At 42.6% G+C, this 17,632-nt stretch overlaps 1 pseudogene; it reads right to left on the reverse strand.

The window, feature by feature from the left end:
- Positions 1-7,877: 7,877 nt before the first annotated feature.
- LOC111822395 (small nuclear ribonucleoprotein G pseudogene) lies at positions 7,878-10,829 on the reverse strand (annotated as a pseudogene).
- Positions 10,830-17,632: the final 6,803 nt, after the last annotated feature.

The following is a 17,632-nucleotide window of genomic DNA, read 5'->3' on the forward strand; positions in this document are numbered from 1 at the left end:
CGAATAGACATATGCACACCCACGCTCACTGCAGTATTAGTCACAATAGCAAAAAGATGGAAACAGCCTAAGTGACCATCAGCAGATGAACAGATAAACTATGGTACATAAACACAATGGAATACTACCGAACAATAAAGAACAATGATGAATCTTTGAAACATCGCACAACGTGGATGAATCTGGAGGGCATTATGCTGAGTGAAATAAGTCAATCACAAAAGGACAAATACTGTATAAGACCACTATTATAAAACCTCATGAAAAGGTTTACACACAGAAAGAAACAATCTTTGATAGTTACAAGGGAGGGGAGGTGTGGGGAAGGAAAAACACTAAATAGGCAATAAATAAGTGGTAACTTTGGTGAAGGGTAAGACAGTACACAATACTGGGGAGTCAGCACAACTTTGACTAAGGCAAACTCACAGAAGATTCACAGACACATCCAAACTCCCTAAGGGATCAAATTACTGGGCTAAGGGCTGGTGACCATGGTCTTGGGGAACATCTAGCTCATTTGGCATAACAGTTTATAAAGAAAATGTTCTACATCCTACTTCGGTGAGTAGCGTCTGGGGTCTTAAAAGCTTGTGAGCGGCCATCTAAGATACTCCAGCGGTCCCACCCTGTCTGGCACAAGGGAGAATGAAGAAAACCAAAGACACAAGGGAAAGATTAGTCCAAAGGACTAATGGATCACAACTACCATGGCCTCCACCAGACTGAGTCCAGCACAACTAGATGGTGCCCGGCTACCACCACTGACTGCTCTGACAGGATCAGAACAGAGGGTCCTGGACAGAGCTGGGGAAAAATATAGAACAAAATTCAAACTCACCAAAAAAAAAAAAAAGACCAGACTTACTGGTCTGACAGAGACTGAAGAAACCCTGACAGTATGGCCCCTGGACACCTTTTAACTCAGTACTGAAGTCACTCCTGAGGCTCACCCTTCAGCCAAAGATTAGACAGGCCCATAAAACAATAACACACGGAGTTCAACCATGTATACAAGACTAAGTGGGCACACCAGCCCAGTGGCAAGGATGAGAAGGCAGGAGGGGACAGGAAAGCTGGATGAATGGAAATGGGGAACCCAAGGTCGAGAAGGGGAGCGTGTTGACACCTTGCAGGGTTGGCAACCAGTGTCACAAAACAATATGTGTTTAATTGTTTAATGCGAAACTAATTTGTTCTGTAAACTTTCACCTAAAGCACGAGTTAAAAAAATGTAAAAAAACCAAACCAAAACCCAAACCCACTGCCATCAAGTCGATTTCGACTCATAGCTGTCAGCTGTTATCAGCCAAGCGCTTTAACCACTGCACCACCAGGGCTCCTGTTTTAAAGAAGGGGCACCTTTTTTTAATCACACCAAGTTGGTAGGAATTTGTGAACCATCTGAGGAGCTGACTGTGGTCTCCAGAGGAGAGAGCATGTGCCAAACTTGCTTTTCTTTTGTGCCAGGCTAGGATCTAAGAGAACTGTGGCAGAGAGGGCCTGCCTTCTCTCAAGGTCTGGAGCAAGGGCAGGGATTCGTTGGTGTGATAGCCAGAATTCTAAAGATGCCCTCCTCCCCTCCTCCCTCTCCTTGCCAAGATTCCTGTCCCAAGGGGTTACTAAATCAAACACTAAGCATTGCTGTGAAGGGATTTTCCAGGTGTAAAGTCCAAGTTAGCTAATATTAAGATACAGAGAGTCTCACCCAATCAGGTGAGCCCTTTAAATGCAGAGTTTATTCTAGCTGGTAGCAAAGGGAAGTCAGAGATTCAAAGCACAAGGGGGATTTGACATTCCATTGCTGGCTTGGAGATGGAATGAGCCACAAGATGAGGAATGAGGCTGGCCTCTAGAAGTGGAGAGCAGCCCTGGCTGACAGCCACAAGGAAACAAACACAGTCCTACAACCTTAAGAAACTGAATCTGGCCAACAACCTGAGTGAGCTAAGAAGTGGATTCTTCCCTAAATTCTCTAGATAAGAGCTCAGCCTCGCCAACACCTTGACTTTGACCTTGTGAGACCTTAAGCAGAGAACTCAACCAAGCCCATCTGGTTTACCTGCAGAATCCTAAGATAATAAATGGGTGTTGTTCTAAGCTTCTATCTGTGGTAGTTATGCAGCAATAGAAAACTGACTGACTTGGCTTCATGAAAGAGCTTAGCTTGTGAATCCCTTCAGGAAAAGGCTATACCAGCTCCCTTGTATAATATTAGTAGGGAGAACACATTTTCCTAATGTTTCCTTTTATGTGGAGGGGGGTTCACTGGTATAACACTTCTGACCTTTCTCCATCCCCTGACTTAAACTTAGGAAGGAGAAATAGTGTCTCTATAGATCAACTCCCTCCTCTTTTCCTCCCTGAGAACAAGCCTGCTGGCTAAGAACTTAGATTCTGCTCTACTCCTCCATGTTCCAAGTTCTACAAGAGGGAGGCCCGTCATGGTCCAGTACTGCTTGTGATCATGGGTGGGTAAATCATTAATTCTGGGATTCAGTAACATGGTTCAGAATTCAGAAGAGGGATGTAACTAATGAGCTCCCTTAAACCTCCCCCACAACACACATACATGCAGTCCTAGAAGAGCCTACCTGAGCATGTGGAAGGAAGCTGAATAGGTAAACTGACTAGAGAAAAGACTGGTGCTTGCCCTTGAAGAGCACTGTAGGTGAGACATGCTGTGAGTCCAGGGATGGTGATGCTGGCAGAAACAAAGGCAAAAAAGGCAAACCCACATGCAGAACATGTGTCTATTCCACTGAGGATGAATCTCTGCCCCACCCATGATGGAGGCTGTCCAGTGTTCACAACCTACCACCAGTTAGTTGCCTGATCCCCCTGGAGAATGGTCCCACATTTGAGGGCTCAGTGTTTGTCTTGCTGTTGGCACATTAGACACTCAGCAGTAGTATTAGCCAGATCAGCCTTTGTGAGGGAAGGCCTGTGTTGTTGAGTCCACACATAGCCTCCATCCCTGCTACCATGGCCACTTTGTTCATAGGCCCCTTGAGCAAGCATGGAGTTGGTTGAGGAAAGAGGCTGACTGACATCCACAGAGTACATCATTTTGTTTGCCTGGTTATTAAGAGATTTCTCTGCAGTGGATGTCTGGACATTTCACATGGGACACAAATAGCTTCAGAGTCTGTGCCCATTCAGAGAACTTTGTCCATCCACATAGTTCTCCCCCAGGCTTCCTTGTCACCAAGCTTCCAATCCCATTCCTTCCAAGTCCCTAACCATACAGCCAAACTATTAGCAACTGCTCATCAGTTAGTGTACATCTGTACTTCTGACCATGTCTCATGCCCAGACATAGTGGACAACCAAACATACTGCTGAAGTTCTGCCCACTGCAAGGATTTTTCTTCACCACTGTTCTCCAGGTTTACTAGAATGGGGCTGTGATGCTGCAGCTGTCCACTGTCGATAATTACAGCATATTATGCAGATGCATCTGTAAATCAGATTGAATTTTTTTTTCTTCCTCAATCAACTGGTCATAAGGAATACCTCAGGAGATCATAGGCATGGATTGAGGGAGAGGAGACAGTGCAACAAGACTTGGCTGGTGTCAAAGGAGTCTGAGCCACCTGCTCACGTAAATGGCCTGTACCTTCTAGACTATCTCAAGCCTGGTCTGTTAATACCATTTCCATTTGATGATAGATTGCTGCTATGTACACACAACCCTATGTGGCTGAGTGGGTCAGACAACACCCCTTTCATGTTGGGAAGCTCAGCTCACATAGTTACCTGATGTCCCCTGGCTAGGTGTTCAGTCTCTACCAAGACCCAGTAGCAAGCCAGAAGCTGTTTCTCAAAAGTAGAATAGTTATCTGCAGAAGAGGGCCTAGATTTTCTCAAGAATCATGGAGGTCTGTGCTTTGATTCTCCTATTGGTACTTGCTAGAGGCTTCATACAGCATCTCTATTTGCCATGGACATTTTGAGTAGCATTGGATCCGCTGGATCATAAGAATTAAGTGGCAGAGCAGCATGTACTATAGCCTAAACCACTTGCTGCAGGGCCTTCTCTTCCTCTGGTCCCCATTCAAAATTCATAGCCTTATGAGTGACTCCATAGATGGGATATATTGCCTCCAAAACTCAAATAGGCCTACTAAGCATTATGCCACTTTTATGGGGGAATGGTAGGTGGTGTGAGGTACAGCAACTTGTCTTTCATCATGGAGGGAATATGTCAGAATACTACAGATCACTCAACTCCCAAAAGCTTCACTGCAGTGGTTGGGGCCTATATCTTTGGTGGGTTTTATCTCCCACTCTAGTTTGCATATATCTTATTGAGGCAATTAAAGTGCTTGTTACATCTTTCTTATCAGATTCAATAATGTCAATATAGTGTACCAGTATGATGCTTTGTGGAATGTCAAGATGATTAAGGTATCTATGGACTGTATTATGGCAGAGAGCAGGAGAACTGACATAGCCCTGTGGCAACCTGAAGATATATGGTGACTGTAGTGGGTTAAATAGTGTCCCCCAAAAGTTATTTCCACCCAGAATCTCAGAATGTGACCTTATTTGGAAATAGAGTTTTTGCAGATGTAATTAATTAAATGAGATCATACTGGATCATGGTGGGCCCTAAATCCAATGACTGGTGTCCACACAGGGAAGAAGGCCATGTGACAATGACTGGAGTGATGCAGCTACAAGCCAGGGAACACCAAGGATTGCCAGGAGCCACCAGAGGCTAGAAAGAGGCAAGGAAGAATTCTGTCCTAGAGCCTTCAGAGGGAGCAGCATGGCCTTGCTGACACCTTGGTTTTGGATTTCGAACCTCCAGAACTGTGAGATAATTTCCATTGTTTTAACAGAAAATAACAAGTGTTGGCAAGGATGTGGAGAAATTGGAACCCTCATTCATTGCTAGTGGGATTGTAAAATAGTGCAGCCACTGTGGAAAACCATTTGGTAGTCCCTCAAAAAGTTGAACACAGAGTTACCATATGACTCAGCAATTCCACTCATGGGTATGTACTGGGTATATACCCAAAATAATTGAAAGCAGGGACTCAGATTTTTACACACCAATATTCATTACAGCATTATTCAAAATAGACAAAAGGTATCAACAGATGAACGGATAAAATGTGGTATATCCATACACAGGAGTATTATTCCACCACAGAAGAAAGGAAGTTCTGATACGTGCTACATGGATGAACCTTGAAAACGTTATACAAAGTGAAATACGCCAGGCACAAAACAACAAATATATGAACACTTTCATATGAAATATGTGGAACAGACAAATGCATACAGAAAGCAGATCAAGTTACCACGGGCTAGAGGGAGGGAGTAATGGAGAGTAACTGTGAAATTATTAGTAGAGTTTCTGTTTGACATGAAAAGCTTTGGAAACAGATAGTTATGATGGTTGCACAACATTGTGAGTGTGATTAATACCACTGGATTGTATACTTGAAAATGGTTAAAATGACAAATTTTATGTTGTGAATATTTTACTACAATAAAAAGAGGTCCATATGTGTTATCTGTGTAATTAAAGAATATTCTTCTTTATGATTTTCTCTATTTATAAGATTCTAATAAATATTTGGAGCCCTGGTGGCACAGTGGTTAAGTGCTCAGCTGTTAACCAAAAGATCGGCAGTTTGAATCCACCAGCCACTCCTTGGAAACCCTATAGGGCAGTTCTCCACTGTCCTATAGTGTCGCTATGAGTCAGAATTGACTCCATGGCAACAAGTTTAATAAATCTTTTCTTTAACATTTCCATTGTTTTAAGCCAAAATTCAGTGGTAATTACCAGTTTGTGGTAATTTGTCATGGCAGCCCTAAGAAGCTAATATGCAGACCTTGCCAGAAAAAAAGCAAATTGCTTCTGGTAGACCTTGCATATTGGTATGGAGAAGCCAGTTTGATAGCTGCCTATGTACCAAATACCAAGGGCTGTTTGATTTGCACCAGTAAAGATACTATATCTGGGTCAGCATCTGCACTCAGAATCACCGTCTGATTAAGATCCATCCAATTTCTACACAGGCCAACTGTTGAATTAAATGGGCTTCTTTCAATTCTTTGATGGTTGCATTAATTTCTTCACTTCCCCCACGGATGTGATATTGCTAGTAGTTTATTATCTTGGAAGTTTCAGGGGCTTTTGCGTAGCCCTTCCTACTGTGATGGCCCTTACCCCATCAGTCAGAGAGCCTGTGTGGGGACTCTGCTGTGGTATCAGTTATCAAGTTATTGCCCCTGGGCTCCAAATTCACCCTTTAGTACCTGTCCTGAGATAATGCGTTGGACACGAAATATTTCTCCTTGCAGTGAGAATGATGTTAAGGTTTGTCAGTAGAGGGCACTGGAGGGTTACTGCAAGAAAGGGGATGCTCTTCCAGGTTTTGTGGTTTCTGCTGTGGTTTCACTTATCTTGCTCTTGCTGCACATGTTTTGTCAGGGGGGACACCCAGTGATGCTCTGCCTCAGATACATGACTGGAGCAAGAGGTCCCTTGGTGAGCTCACTGCCCCTGGCCTGGAAAACACCTTGCATGTGGACATGCTGCCTTCCACTGAGTGGACTCCTGCAGAGCAAGGTTGCTCCAGCAGCCTGATTTTCTTCATCACCGTACTCTCGCTGACTGCACTTTCTCTAGCGCTTAACTCCTGCAATGGCATGGCTTTCTACAGTGCTTTATCCCTGTACTGGCAAAGCTTTCTCCAGCACTGGGCTCCCACAGAGTACAATTCTTACAGTTCCTGATTCTGGCAGCGCCCAGTGACTAGCAGCTTCCCCTGGCACCCAAGAGATCAGTTTTCCAGCAGGTCATTTGGTGAGGCACCTCTGACTCCTCTGCCATCCAGTAAGCCACGGCCATGCTCTTTCCAGTGAGGTCTGGATCTCAGCCCTGGTGGTGGAGGACTCTGTTGGAGGCTCTATTTCAGCCCGAGGGATTGTGCTAATCCTGTATTTAGAATTGTCTTTAGCTTTCATTAGCTAATTCTGTTATTCTAATCCCTTATTAACAAGTCTTTATATTAAACTTTCCCCTTGTGTGGCTTCTGTCTTCTGGCTGGACTTGCCTAATACAGTTATTAGTACTTGGAGTGTTCCCAGGAGAAAGACCCTAAAGATGGGATTTTGTGATTGATTTGGTCACACCCTTGGGCTTGAGCACATTGGCTCCTTGCCAGTGGAAAATGGGATGCTAGTAATCCATGGCATGCAATGACATCATAGTTAATCAAGCTATCACTTGTGGTTGATTGTGATAAGGTTCCAAATGATGCACATGCCTTGGGAGTCCAAATGGCTGCTGCCCTTGACTGTCAAGAGCAGTAAAAATAACTAAAGACTGTGGTATGGGATGAATTATTTTCAGTGCACTTGAGTAGTTACAGAGTGAAAATGACAAGCTTAGGTCTATTAACTCTCAGCTCAAGTCTCAGTCTGAGAACCAGAGACCTTCCATGATGGCTCTGAAACAATCTTATTTCTTGTAGACTCAGGGCTGATACTGCTAAAAATAAAACACAAAATTTAATTGTGCTGGTTTGCTGAATTTTAGTATCAGCTGAATTCACAGTCTCATCAAATTTGTCATGTGAAAATTAGGGCACTGATTGGGAAGACTGGGATCCAGAAATTTGGAATGGTGCATCTGGTTGGACCCAGATGAAACTAACAGTCTTGAACTCCCAAGTCATTCTGAGTCTTCCTTACCAGTAGAAGTAGCTTGCCCTATGTTGAATTGGCAAATGTTTGTTATATGCATTTTTACAATTAAAAAAAAAAAGGTAGCTTTCCCTCCAGGGTATGAGCAGACTAGATTTCCTCTGCCTGAAAACCTAGTGATAACCTTACCTGAGGACAATACCTTGAAAGGGGATGCTTATTCTCAAAATCCATTGCCACTAAACCCTTAACTAGGGTCAAATATTAGCATGCTTCAGGGGGACAGGTACACTATGACCCAGGAGGAAACAGTTTACACACCAAAGGAATGGCAAGACATTGCTACTAGGTATCAGCAGACACCTGGGAAGTCTGTGAGGATGGATTCTAAGGGTGTTGGACCAGTGAGGGAGGAATAGAACAATATTGATATGGGTGCACTTACTAGATATTCCAGATATAATTTTTTAGCTTGTGTACCTGAAGTTTACTCTAAGAGCTTAAGACTTGGTTGGTTACCTGAAATTTGGACTCAATGGTGGCCTATAGTTAGTGAGGTTAAGATGTTAGAGCTTCCCTGGCATCATGTGGAGGAGAGAATCCAAAAGCTTAGGGTGTATGAATGTTAGACTGGATTTTTCATATACAACCTGCCAACTATATTCCATGAGCAAGCTGAGAAGACACTCTTCTCTAAGGCACTGAGATATACGTTACCGAGGGAAACATCTTCATCTTTGAAAAGGTCTCTGGTTGCTCTCCTCTGTATGTAGGCCAGTTATGGCTGTAGGGGATGCCACCATTGAGATGGGCTCTTTGATCTCAATGGGTATGATGAGATCCTGGAATAGTGCTTAAGCACCAAAGATAAGGTGGGTACATCAAACATAAATGGTAGCAGGTAGTCCAATTCCTTGGTTTGCAGAGGTCTTTGACAGTGGCTAATTATTCACAGTATCCCTAGGAGGGAAATAGATGGGCAACCAACTAGAGTATTGCTTAATGTATTTCTTTGTTGATTGTCTATCTAGTTGTTTTATCTATTATTGAAAGTGGGCTACTGAAGTTTCCCACTGTTATTGCTGAATTGTCTATTTCTCCCTTCTCTTCCGTCAGTTTTTGCTTCAGGTATTTTGGGGCTTTGTTGTTAGATGCATGTTTGTAATTCTTACGTCTTCCTGATGGATCAACCCTTTTATCTTTATAAAATGTCCTTTTTCTCTGCTAACAGTTTTGTCTTAAATTGTTAAATATTTATATGATACTAGTATAGCCACTACACATCTCTTCTGGTTACTGCTTGTATATCTTGCTCCATCCTTTTAATTTCAACCTGTTTCTATCTATGAATCTAAAGATAGCATATAGTTGGGCTGTATGTTTTTTAAATCCATTCTGCCTATCTCCGCTTTGATTTGAGTGTTCAGTCTAGTCCATTTACATTCAATGTAATTATTGATAGGGTACTATTTATATCTGTCATTTTGCTGTTTGTTTTCTATATGCCTTATATCTTTTTTCTTCCTCTATTCTCTCCATTACTACCATTTTTTGTGTTAAATATTTTCTAGTATACCATTTTCTCTGTTGTTTCTTTTACTCTATTCTTTTTAGTTATCTTCTTAGTAGCTCTCCTGGGGATTGCAACCAACATTTTAACTTAAAAGAATCTATTTCAGATTAATGCCAACTTAATTTCAATAGTATAGAAAAACTTTGCTCCTATATCACTCCATCTCCACTTCTCCTTTGAGCTATTACATCTTTATACATTTTAAGCCTATCTACACATTTTATCAACACAATTATTGCTTTTACAGTTGTCTTTAAAATCTATAGATGAAAGGAGTTACAAACAAAAAATACATGTATACTGTCTTTAGTATTTCCCTGTGTAGTTTCCTTTACTGATGTTCCTTATTTCTTTGCATGGATTTGAGTTACTGTCTAGTCCTTTCATTTCAGCCTGAAGGAACTCCCTTTGTATTTCCTGTAGGGTAGGTCTGCAAGCTTCAGGTTTTCTCAGCTTTTGTTTATCTGGGAATGTCTTAATTTCTCCTTTGTTTTTGAAGGATAGTTTTGCTAAAGAATCCTTGGTTGATAGTTTTTGTGTGTTTGTTTCTTTCTTTATTTCAGCATTTTGAATATATCCCACTGCCTTCTGGCCTCCATGTTTCTGATAAGAAGTTGGCTGTTAATCTTATTAGGAGCTGTTGTCCTTGATGACTTGCTTTTACTCTTACTGCTTTCAAGATTATCTCTTTGTCTTTCAACAGATTGACTATGATGTTTCAAGATATGCATCTCGTTGAATTTATCCTACTTTGAATTCCTTGTGCTTCTTGTACGTGCAGATTGTTTTTCTATCAAATTTGAAAGTTTTTGACCATTATTTCTTCATACGTTCTTTCTGCCTCTCTCTCTTCTCCCCTTTTGGGACTTGCACTATGTGTATGTTGGTATGCTTGATGGTGTCCCACAGGTCTCTGAAACTTTGTTCATATTCCTTCTTCTTTCTTCCTGATCCTCAAACTCAAAATCTTAATTGACCTGTCTTCAGATTGGCTGATTCTTTCTTCTGCCAGCTCAAACCAGCTATTGAGCTCCTCTAGGAGATTTTTCATTTTAGTTATTGTACTTTTCAATTCCAGAACTTTTTTTGACTATTACAAAAGTTTATTTAACAAAAAAAAAAAAATTAATATGAAGAATGTACACAGGCGGATTCTTACATCATAGTAAAACAGGCTCTTTGGAGAGGGGACATGTGGAAGCAATTGATTTCTCTGCTGAACACAGCCCTTATTTATTCTCATTCCAAGGTTTCTAACATGATGATACTGTTTCCTCTTATTACCATCATTCCATTATTGTTCTGTTGTCCACTAGTTGCCATCTCCACACATTCAACACAAGATGCAGAAAGGGATCAAATCCCCACAATATTCCTTGGACATGTCTCCCACCATTTAATTTCAATGATAACTTCTCTTGTCCATAAATTTTTTCAACTTGGGCAAGTGAGCTTTGCTCATTGTGTCTACTTGGAGGGTTCAGCGCTGCCTTGAAACAGAATTCATGGCCTCTGTCACACTCCCATGGTCGGCTGGCCTCAACTCCAGAATTTCTATTTGGTTCTTTTAAAATTTCTGTTTATTGATATTCTCTATTTGGTGAGGGGAGTCCCTGGGTGGCACAAATAGTTAAGCTCTAGACTACTAGCTGAAAGATTGATGGTTCAAATGCACCCAGAAGTGCCTCAGAAGACAGGCCTGGTGATCTGCTTCCAAAAGATCACAGCCTAGAAAACCCTATGGAACAGTTCTACTCTGCACACATGGGGTTATCTTGAGTTGGAATCAACTTGACGGCAAGTAACAACAACAACAATTTGGTGAGGCATCGTTCTAATATTTTCTTTTAGTTCTTTAGACGTGGTTTCCTTTAGTTTTTTGAGTATATTTAAAACAGCTGATTTGAAGTCTTTGTCTAGTAAGTTAACTTCTGGGCTTCCTCAGAGACAGTTCCCATTGACAGCTTTTTTCCTTTGGCCTATACTTTCTTGTTTCTTTGTATGTCTTGTCATATTTTTGTTGCAATGACATTTTAAATATTAGAATCTGGCAACTCTGGAAATCAGATCCTACACACCCAACTTTATTGATGTTGCTGTCTGTTTAGTGACTTTTCAAGGCTGTGACCTTTTGGAAACAGATCGCCAAGCCTTTCTTCTGAGGTACCTTTGGGTGGGTTCAAACTGCCAATCTTTTGGATAGTAGCCAAGTGCTTAACTGCACTATGCAGGGACTCCTGACTTTTCTGGACTAACTCTATAAAGTCTGTATTCTTTATTGTGTGTGGCCACTGAAATCCCTGCTTGGTTAGCTTAGTGGTCAGCTGTGGTGAAACAAGTTCCTTTATGCGACCTTTTGCCTTGGTTCTTTGGAAAAACAGCTTGGGAGATTTTTCCCCCTAAGGTCTGAGGAGTGACCTTTGCCCTAGATCTTTGGAGAAGCAATTTGTGGGTGGGGGGATGCTCCCCGGTTGTTTTTTACTCCAGAGGGTTTATTACTTTTGCCTAGGGGATTCTCCAGGTTGTTTAACATTTCCTGGGTAAGCTGTAAACAACTTGATGGTTTGGTACTTCTGTCTGGTAATTAACAAGTTCTGAGCTGATTGACATCTCATGGGTAATTGAGGATAGGTTGAACTCTGGGCTGGTGAGGGAGGCGTCCGCCTCGTAACTGATGAGGATTGTGATATATAAACGGCTGAAACAGCGTCTTTAGAGCCCTCCTCGTTGAGATACTGGCTAACAGCTGGGCTGGCAGAGAAGCAGAGCCACATGGGAGCCTAGTGGGAGTGTGAGCTGGGAGAGTGGAAGAGACCTGATGGCAGAGAGGCCTGATGGTAGAGAGCAGCTAAAAAAGCTGAGCAAGCTGCTACACTGTCCATGAGCTGCGCCAGCTAGCAGCAGAGAGGCCGACAATGGGGAGCCCAATGGTGGGGAGGTCTGCACAGAAGAGAAGGCAGCCACTCAGTAGAGAAAGGCACCTGCCCAGCAGAGAAGCCGTGTGTACTCACTGATCACTGGAGGAGGGCAATGGTTCTGGCTGAGAACAGTCTTAGGGCTATTCCAGAGGAGTGCTTATCTGTGTCATGAGCCTTTTTGCTCTGAGAGCTGTCCTGGTCAGAAGCTGTCCTACACTGAAGAGGGGAGAGATGTGCTCACCACTTTGGAGACCCTTCCAGACCTTGCCTGCTTCCTGACACTAATCCCAAGTTGTTTCTGTTACTTCCAAATTGATCCTGATCCTGAGTTGTAGCCTGTCACTTCCCTAGTAAACCACATAACTTTCAGTATGGTCTGTGAGTTCTGTGTGGCCACTGCAATGAATTAATGAACCCTGCAGAGTAGACAGGGACGTGGGGGGAGCGGCTGGTGTCAGAAAGAATGGAGAAGTGTGATGGTGGAGATATACCTGACTTCTGCCTCATAGGAACCAGCTTTGTGCTGATCCTGATTCTTATCCCTCATGAATTTAGACAATTCATTTTACTAGATGACATCAGCTAATGAATACCAGAGATTCCCTTAACTATCCTGAGCCAATAAGTCTCCCAGACTTTTCTGAGGGGCTCTGTGTTTGTGTGTGTTGGGGCATGTTTTCAATGCTCCAGCAGGTAGTTTGCAACACTGCTTTAGCCTTTACTTTCTGCTTGTGAAGAGCCTCAACGTCGGCCACAATTAAGAGATTTGGGCCTCCTCTTATCTTTCCTGGGCATGTGCACAGCTCTGCACATGCTTATGATCTTCTAGGTTCCCAGGAATATGATGGAGCTTTTAAAAGCCCCCTATGAATGGTACAACCGCTTTGGAAATCGATTGGGCGCTTCCTTAAAAAGCTAGAAATAGTACCATATGATCCAGCTATCCTGCTCCTTGGAATATATCCTAGAGAAATAAGAGCCGTCACACGAATAGATACATGCACACCCATGTTCATCGCAGCACTGTTCATAATAGCAAAAAGATGGAAACAACCTAGGGGCCTATCAACGGACAAACAGATAAACAAATTATGGTATAGCCACACAATGGAATACTATGCAACAATAAAGAACAACAATGAAGCTGTGAAACATAACATGGAGGAATCTGGATGGCTTTATGCTGAGTGAATTTAGTCAGTCATAGAAGGACAAATATTGTATAAGACCACCATTATAAAAACTCAAGGTTTAAACACAGAAGAAAACATTCTTTGATGGTTACGAGGGTGGGGAGGGAGAGTGAGGGTTATTTACTAACTAGATAGTAGATAAGAATTATCTTAGGTGAAGGGAAGGACAGCACACACTACAGGGGAAGTCAGCGCAACTGGACTAAACCAAAAGCTAAGAAGTTTCCTGAATACACTCAAATACTTCGAGGGACAGAGTAGCAGGGGTACGGGTCTGGGCACCATACTTTCAGGGGACATCTAGGTCACTTGGCATAACAAAGCTTATTAAGAAAATGTTCTGTGTACTACTTTGGTGAGTGGCGTCTGGGGTCTTAAAAGCTTGCAAGCGGCCATGTAAGATCCATCAGTTGGTCCCAACCACCTGGAGTAAAGCAGAATGAAGAACACCAAAGACACAAGGAAAGTATTAGCCCAAGAGACAGAAGGGGCCACATAAACCAGAGACTTCATCAGCCTGAGACCAGAAGAACTAGATGGTGCCCGGGTACCACCAATGACCACCCTGACAGGAAACACAAGAGAGTCTCTGATGGAGCAGGAGAAAGATGGGGTGCAGAACTCAAATTCTAGTGAGACGACCAGACTTAATGGTCTGACTGAGACTGCAGGAACCCCGGAAAGCATGGCCCCTGGATTCTCTATCAGCCCAGATCTAAAACAATTTCTGAGGCCAACTCTTCAGACAGGGATTGGACTGGACTATGGGACATAAAATGATACTTGTGAGGAGTGTGCCTCTTAGCTCAAGTAGATACGAGAGACTAAACGGGCAGCTTCTGTCCAGAGGTGAGATGGGAAGGCAGAGAGGGTTAGGAGCTGGGTGAACAGACATGGGGAATTAGGGGTGGAAAGGAGGAGTGTGCTGTCACAGTACGGGGAGAGCAATTAGGGTCACATAACAATGTATGTATAAATTTTTGTATGGGAGACTAACTTGAAATGGAAACTTCGTTTAAACTACAACAATAAAAAATAAATAAAAGCCCCCTATGGATATCTTGGAGCTATGGTGGTGCAGTGGTTAACTGCTCAGCTGTTAAGTGAAAGGTCAGCAGTTCAAACCCACCGGCCGCTCCATGGGAGATGTGGCAGTCTAATTCTATAAAGATTTACAGCCTTGGAAATCCTATAAGGCAGTTCTACTCTGTCCTATAGGATGTTATGAGTCGAAATCAACTCCACAGCAATGGGTGTTATGGATATCCTATTCCTCAGTTTTTCCTTTTAAGCCGCTTATTAGTCCAACTGGTATCACCGCCTTAGGCAGCTGCTAGGTTAACAACTGCCACTAATGGTTTTCTACAAATGCTCTAGGGATGCGACTGTTTGCACACAGAGAGCTGTGAGTCGGGTCAAATAAAGCTTTTCAGGGAGCTACCAGACAAGTCACGTAGTGTTACCTCTCTGGGGGTGGGTTTTTTGTGGAGCTTCAAACCTGTTCTGCTCCCTCCAGTGACTGCTAGCTTGCTATTTTCACAGCTGGCATTCTTGTAAAGCTTTTGGTTTTCAAAGTTATTGCAGACCTGGCAAGTAGGGGGATGGGAATAGATCAAGTTAAAACACTATAGAGTTCACTGTTCTTACTCAGATATAGCCGTTTTTCTTGAATAAACAATCCTTGGATTGTTGCAAGCCTTTGGTTAACATCCGGAGTTCTGAAAAAGTTAATTTTGCCAGTGTTCTCATTGCTTTTATGCAATGGACTTTCGGAGGTCTTTACACCCCCATTCCAGAAGTCATTTTCTCCTGCTTGATCTACATAACAGGAAAACTCTAGGTCTGGTAGCCAGAATCCTGACTTGAGTTGCCACAATGAAGTCAGAGCCTCTCACTCAGTTTCTAGACCTAAGTCAATCACAGATCCAGAGCCCCTTGATTGAAGGGGATGCTGAGATCCCTTGAGAAAGCACCCTGCACCTCTGCCGCCAAGTACACATCATAAATCCTCCTCCAAGCTTTCCCCAAAGGGATCTGTGGCCATTTATCAGGCTGTCTGTACACTGGGGAAAAGGAAATATCTAGACCTTTCAGGGATTACTAGATTGGCTCTGAAATGACACTTATTCCTGAGGACCCAAAAATGCGACCTGTGGCCCACCAATCAAATGGAAGGTTACAGTAGTCAGGTCACAGATGGAGTCTTAACTTCAAGCTGATTCAGTGGGCCCAGCTGGTTCACAGACCCACCCTGTGGTTATTTCCCCAGTTGGTGACGTATAATTGAAATAGACATGTTTGGTAATTGGCACAGACACTGAGAGACTCAAAGATAATGGAAGAAATTATATAACCCATCAGAAATACAAGGGTAAGGAAACCATGATATTATATGTAAATTTGAAGGACAGGTCCAGAAGACCTAACATGGCAAATAACAGGAGTCCCAAAAAGGAGAGAAAAGGAACAGTTGGAGAGGAAAATCTGAGTCTGCATACAGAAAGAATTCACTGAGTCTCAAGCAGGGTTCATGACTAAAGCTAAGCGTATTTTGATGAAATTCCTAAATTCCAGAAATAGAAAAAACAATTTACAAGCATCCAGAAAGACTAGTTTACTTATATAACCAGAATAACCAGTTACCTTTGAGTCGATTCAAACTCTTGGTGACCTCATGTGTATCAGAGTAGAACTGTGCTTCACAGGATTTTCAATGGCTGATTTTTTTGGAAGTGGATCACTAGGCCTTTCTTCCAGGGTGCCTCTGGGTGCCAACACCTTGATTTTGGGCTCCGTGAGACAGACCTATGTTGGACTTCTGGCCTATAGACATGTCACATAATAAACTTGTCTTGTTTTCAGCCACTGAATCCGTGGTAATTTGTTACAGCAGCAATAGAAAACTAGTCATAACAAGAAAAGACTTTTAAAATTTGCCTTCCTACTATGAACTCTGCTTCACCTTCCCTCTCTTCTCAGCTTCCACCTCTCACTTTTTAAACTAATTTGCAGTTTTCTCATGGAGCATGGCTTTTTGAGTCATGGAGAGAGACTAAGCAGAAAGAGCATCGAGCTTGAGCACAGGGACCAGAGTTGTAGTCCCAGCTTGGTACCAACTTGCTGGGTGACTCTGAGCTTATTGCTTTCCCTCTCAGATCTATAACTTTAATTATTTTAATTGACATTTATGAATTGAACAAAACATTTAGCTAGGCACTGTGCAGGATTATAATTCCTCCCTAATCACAAAATCTACTTACACAAAATTCTTAAACATATACATCTACTCCTTTTTGTTCAATTTTTAGGCAACTGTAAAAATTTCAGATCAAGTCTATATGAATTTCATGTCATTCCTTGTCATGACCTAGGGACTTGGAGCTGTAAAATTAAAAAGGCACTGGACATTCCATAGAAGAACATCCCTCTTAGAAAGCACATAACCTGTCCCAGGATAACCCAGCAAAAGAATGAATCCTAAGAAAGCAAGGGAGGGTATGTGAAAGCAAGGAAGGGTATGTAGAATACCCATTAATAGAGTAAGCAGTTTCAAATTATTTAAAATGTCACTTATTTCCTATTCAATGACTGTTAGTAAAAGAGAAAACCATTATAGGATTTCTCAAAGGTTTATAAAGCTCTCTTGCTTGATGAGTGTCCGTAGTGGAGCCTCACACAGACTTGGGATATTGGTAATACCCTCTGAGACCCATGGAAGGCATGGAGACCCTGGCACATCATTGCATTTTAGACACCATATGCACTCCCCGGGAACTGACTCTACCAGATCCCTCTCTTGGTCCCCTCTGCTTTAGTTCACTTTTTCTGGGCCTGGCTTTCAAACTCCCAAGAGACTGGATCTTATCAGCCATGTCAGTTCAGTCATTACCTGTAGGCATGTTCCAATTAGGCCCAGATACCTCAGAAGCCACCAGGCCAGCCTACAGGAGTTCACTGGCATTCACAGGACACTTATTGTGTGGGCTACCCTGCAAATTACAGGGTGATTAGCATCCCTCGGGCCCTGCTAACTATATGCCAGTAGCATTCTAAGAAATTGTTACAACCAAAACCCAAACCAGCCCCATTAGCTTCCTAAACACTCAGATCCAGTACTGCGCTGTTGAAAATCAATGCTATACAGAGTTGGGTTCATATGCCAATTCCTGAGCCAATCGGAGATTTGTGGGAAGGAGAGTAAGGTGTCATGACATTTGATCCCTTTACTCGGAAGAGACTATAGATGTGGCTGTCACTCGAATTAGGGGGCTACCTCT

Source organism: Trichechus manatus, unplaced genomic scaffold (genome assembly GCF_000243295.1).
Source record: "Trichechus manatus latirostris isolate Lorelei unplaced genomic scaffold, TriManLat1.0 scaffold00170, whole genome shotgun sequence".
Lineage (NCBI taxonomy): Eukaryota > Metazoa > Chordata > Mammalia > Sirenia > Trichechidae > Trichechus > Trichechus manatus.